This window comes from Hydractinia symbiolongicarpus, chromosome 1 (assembly GCF_029227915.1).
Source record: "Hydractinia symbiolongicarpus strain clone_291-10 chromosome 1, HSymV2.1, whole genome shotgun sequence".
Taxonomy (NCBI): Eukaryota; Metazoa; Cnidaria; class Hydrozoa; order Anthoathecata; family Hydractiniidae; genus Hydractinia; species Hydractinia symbiolongicarpus.
This window is the reverse complement of record NC_079875.1, coordinates 23,738,592-23,744,117: the sequence shown is the minus strand read 5'-3', so window position 1 is coordinate 23,744,117 and position 5,526 is coordinate 23,738,592. Positions and strand designations below refer to the sequence as shown.

Genomic DNA, 5,526 nt, shown 5'->3' with positions numbered 1-5,526 from the left:
TACTAATAATGACATAGGTAATAATTTTTGTAGGTGTGTAGCTATAAAAATAGCTGTTTTGATAGTGGTTGGAGTACTGTCAATGACTTTGATCCAGGGTGGATGATTTCTTCTTTAATTCTGTGTGTAGAGATTTTGATCTCTTTGTATCGGCCGATATTTTGTGAAGCTGCATTATATCTTTCACAAAAGAAATGTTCTCACTTTGACATATAGCATGAGTAGGTCTTCTGGAAGATTTAAAGAAACTTTGGAGAGGTTAACTATTTTCGTGAAATTTGACTTCACATTAAAATTTTTCATAAAAAAGGAAACTATTTCCTTGCTTTCAATTTTACTGACCCTTTATTGGTATATGAACGAAAATATTCCTTGGCAGCTGTAAAAATTAAAATTACCCCTTTTCTGACTTTTCATAGACGGCCGCCACGATCCCTAGCATTAACTAATTTGTACTCTGGTATATCTTCTGTATCATCAGATTTTCCAGCCAGAAGAACCGCCGAATATTGTTACTGTTTAGAACTTGTAGAACATCATCCTTGAAATCAGACTTAGACAAGTGACAGAAAGTACTTGATTTACTAACTCAAATCCTAAAAGAACAGTACAGTTGTGGCTTTGACTTGATCCAAAGGGGTGTTCCATGTTCAAAATATTTTTTATAAAATAATGGATAAAACTTTTAAGAATCTACATCAAAAGGTTTGATAACACTTAACCAGACTGTATGATGGCAAAACATTGTCAAGGCTACCAAACCAATTTTAAAAAACTTGAATTCGTTTGTGATTTCAGAAGGATAACATTCATCACCTGTCAATTTTATTTTGGAATCTCGATATATCTCTTAAATTACAGCGGATTCAGGTTCTGCACCTGTTCAGCTTCCAAACTTGCATCACTTTCCTTTTCTTTACTGTGCTTAGTGTTGTGGCGAGAACCACCTTTGTGATACACAAACTTTATAACACAAACTACAGGTAAATGTAAACTTGACCTTTTTTTTGGGTATTTCGTCAATTATTGAAGTTAGTTTCACTTCAAACTCAGTATTATTTTGTAAAAAATCTTCATCTATTGCCTCCAAAGTAGCATCATGATCTTTATGTGGCGCCGTAGATTAGTGGTTATAGCTCTCGTATTCTGCGTAGGAGACCGGGGCTCGATTACTCTTGACGGCGATTCAACATGGGTGAGTGAATGTTACCATAGCCCCGGATTAACCCAAGGCATGTGAGGGAAATTGAGGAGATGGCACACTGTGTGGGCCGTTGGATGCTTCAGGGAGTTGTCTAGTAAAGAGCGGGCCCTACTAATTGGGTCTGCGTAGCTCAAAATGAGCATTAAATACTCTAGGACTCTCCATCTAAGCCATGGCCCCTCCTGAAAATAATAGACAGGGTATATCCGTCGATATTTGTGAGGCTAGCCATGTAATATGGACATCTATCTACATTATAACGGAAATCCTCTTTCTGCAGCCGCAGCCATTTTTTAAACTTTGGTGTCCTTATATTCCTGCCACCCCAGTTTTTGAAGTTTCTTTACGATACGGCCCAGAATAGCCGATTACCCAGACTATTCTTTTCTTGTGGCTATGGGTATTCTAACTGCTTGGGTATTTTAAATGATTAGGTATTCTAACTTATTGGGTTGTCTAACTGCTTGGGTTGTCATTGTCAACTTCAAATGATTTTACTAGTAGAGATATAAATTTAGATATATAAAAGAATAAACAGCATGTAATTTTTAAAAGAAAGAAATAGAAACTGACAGCAAAACAATACAAAAAATGAGCAATTCCTGTTTCAAACTAAAAAATAATATAAAATATAAATATAAATAAAAATTACGTTGAATATGGACTAAAGATCAAATATGGATTTCCAAATGAATGTTTTTTTTCTATAAGGAGGCAACGAGAGAGGCGAAAGCCACGCGATCTTTCTTCTAACCAAAGTCACGAAGTCTTTCTGCTAACAAAAGTCACGAAATCTTTTTGCTAACAAAAGGAAGAGGTCTTTGGGCAAAAATGTCGCATAACATCTTTCTTAATCTCGCACCAATTCAAAACCCTCTTCCAAAGTAAACATGCAAAAGCCTTGATAGGAGAGTCGGCGCACGATGAATCTGAAAAAAAAATAGAATTTTTGTTCAACCTTACCATAGTCAAAAGTCTTTTCTTATACAACGTTACCTGAAAAATGAATTTTGGAAATTTTTTGAGGATACGAGACTAATAGGCTGACATTGATCGATTAAGATTTATCTATGTATTATTTATGCCAATGTTTTTGATATTTGAAACATATATTGTCCGCACTGCTATGCCCAATATAGGACATAAAAGGTTCAAGCATGCAACAGTACCAATTAAATTAAGCTGACTACAAATATGACAAGGTGCTACGGTCTCAGTTGACCATGTCAATAATAAGATTTTATAGCGTACACCAGTCATAAATATAATGTTGAAATTTTTGCGGTCTAAAGTTTTAAAATATCACAAAGTCCATCTTCGCGGTTTGCAAAAAAAAGGATATTTTGAGGAGTTTAATCTCGCGATTCTCAATAATAACGCGAAACCGCGAAATTTTCTTTCTGTGAAAATTTCTGACAATAAAATATTCTATTTCGACATCCTAAACAGTAATCTTACTAGAGATGTTTTTTCAGATTTTTTTAATAATATTATACAAATTGAAGAAAAAAAACTTCTACAATTTCATTTAAATAAGAAATGCCACTCTAACTAATATTAAAGTCACTCAAAAGTGGTCCGAGTTTGAGTATATATCTATCTTCGGTAATTGCAAATAAATGTTAATTGTCTAAAAAATCGCGTGTACAAATTGTTTTTCGTTAAAGCGTATTTTGCGCGCCTAAACTTTTTTGCATTTTCTCTATTTTAAATTAAAAGGTTAGAAAAAGAATCATCAACAACATCAGCAACAGTGACAACTTAAGCGTGACAACAATGACAACTTACTGCTGCACAAATGGCAAGTCTTTGGACAGTAGTTCCTCATAAAATCTCCAGCAATGTTAATATCATTACAGTCCTCTTAAAATGTCTTACACACGTAGCGGTACAAGTCTTTGCATTCTGAAAGAGCAAAAAAAATAAACAAAAACTATATTTCAGAAAGTAACCATGATCTGATGAAAGAAAAAAATCAATGGCAAATTTGATGGCTGGTCTGATGAGCGAAAAACAGCAATTGCAAATTTGATGACTGGCCTGATGAACGAAAAAAATCAAAGGCAAATTTGATGGCTGGTCTGATGAACGAACCAAAATCAATTGAAAATTTTATGGCTGGTCTGATGAACGAACAAACAGCAATTGCAAATTGTTGTCGTGTGACAGTTTGAACGCGTTATAAAGGTCCAAAGGTATAAAGGAGCTGAAAAAATGTTATTATCAAAAAGTATAACTTATCCGCAGTATTAGCACAGTCTACAACATGTCGTAACTCTGTCATAACTTAAACAAACACCCAGCATTTTTTAGTTACATGAAAATTTCAAAATTAATCGTGATAAAAAATAGTTAGGTATCGCGTAGTCACAATCAAATATTTAAACTTGTAATTTTCGAAGCATTTTATGGCTACATTGTTGCAAGCTCAAAAATGATATATTGGAAACGAGGGCTGAATTACGAATCCGCAAGCAATTGTGAACGACGTTTCGTGGACGTAGAATTATTTAGATCCAGACGTCTTGAGCGATACATATTTTTAATGAATACACACCCTTTATTTTCATGCCACGGAATGCTCCATAATGCCTGCGTTACTAAAAAATTATCTAGCACATTTTTGACTTTGTTTACCTAGACCACGCCCTCACCAAATTGAAACCTGTACAGCCTACTGGGCTGCAGAATTCTGGCCAAGTGACGACTATAAAAATTCCCCAGACTGTTTTAGGTAGTTTTGCTTAGGTAATTGCTTCACGAAAAAGTGCAAATTACTTTAGTTCATTGATATGGAATTGTGTTTCTTTGTAGTATATACTCGTAAATCTAAAGGAAATGAAACTGATTGGTTTCTCAGTTGTTGCACTTAGTACTATTTATGACTGAAAATATGCACAAAAAGTCTTTTTACCCGGTCTGGTCCAGAAAGAAAAGGACTGCATTTGTTCGAGTTATTTTACAACTAAATTCATTTACACTTCACATGGTTAAGTAAACTACCCAATCCACTATCTTTCACATACCCTACCTAAAAACCAATCTGTGAGCCTACAAGGCTAATTTGCTAATTCAAAATATTGAATAATTTGGGGACCAATAAGCCAGGGGATTAGGATAAAATTAAACATAAGACCTTTTAGAGTTATTCCGACTCATTATTTCTTCTCAACGGTGGCTTGGTTATTGTACATAATCAGCGTTCTTTTTTTATTTCATTGGACGTTGAATAAATTTTAGGTTTCAAAATACAGAAGTATCGTACCTGGACAATTCTGTCCATAGCGATCAAAGAAAGAGCAGCTGGGCGGTGCAGGTGCTTTACAGAACCCGCATGTCTTTGCACAGATCTCTGTCGTGCGTTTTAGTGGCTGTTCACATTTCTCATGCCTTCTAAAATATTCACAATCGACATGGTTATCTTCACATGGAGCTAAAAAAAACGAAAAGAAAGAAAAAAAGTGCAGCTATGTTTTCCTCTGTTATGTTATTTAATACAACAAGTTATTGATCAAAATCTTTTTGCAAAGTATTTCTTTATGTATACTCCAACAGTGGTCGATGGCTACTAGATCAAGACCTTTAAAAAGAATATTCTGCTATTCAAAAACTATTTCTTTATCGCAGGAATCTATGTTGATATTTTCAAAGTTGTTGTACCGACTGATAGCCTTGTGGTAGAGCGTTTGCATCCAGTGCAGGAGGTCTTGGGTTTTAAACCCCGGTTGAGTCATGCCAGAGACTACAAAAGGATGAATCTCTCTTTCTGCTTAGCATAAGTATATAGGATTTGATACCTTAGGGGGTTGTCTAGTTGAAGGATTGCTGTGCTTGCACGACTTTCGTAGCTCAACTAGGAGTTTTAAAAGCACTAGGACCCCCTTTGCAGGACCCTCGTTGATAGAATTATCAATGGGAACTGAATTGACTAAAGGCCGGGGTAAATAATTTCAATAAGAATAATATCAAGTTATCTTAATTGGATCAGATTTACTGATGAATGAATTTATCACTTACTGCAAAATCTGCACGTTTGTTTACATGTGTCAATTAACCTGGATTTATGGCTGTTGCAGTAAGGGATAAGTTCATTGCAATCTGTACGCTGGTCGACGCACAACTCATCTGAAAGAAAAGATGGAAGAAAGGACTTTTCATTACAATATATTCTTACTTTCTCATAAGATGCTTAGAAGATGTACCTGTATAAAAAATGTTGTAGACTTTCTAAAAATATTTTCCTACCACCCACGCTTTTTTAAGGCATGCTAATACTCCTACGTTACAACAATGCTATGCGTCTCACAACCCTACAATTTTGG

The 5,526-nt window shown here is 35.0% G+C and overlaps 1 long non-coding RNA gene across 1 annotated transcript; it reads right to left on the bottom strand.

Annotated features, from left to right (window-relative positions):
• Positions 1–1,637: 1,637 nt before the first annotated feature.
• On the bottom strand, positions 1,638–4,723 carry LOC130636739 (uncharacterized). The gene is made up of 3 exons (XR_008982287.1): positions 4,470–4,723; positions 2,993–3,109; positions 1,638–2,133 (listed from the first exon to the last, which is right to left on the bottom strand). It is a non-coding gene; the product is annotated as an uncharacterized LOC130636739 (long non-coding RNA).
• Positions 4,724–5,526: the final 803 nt, after the last annotated feature.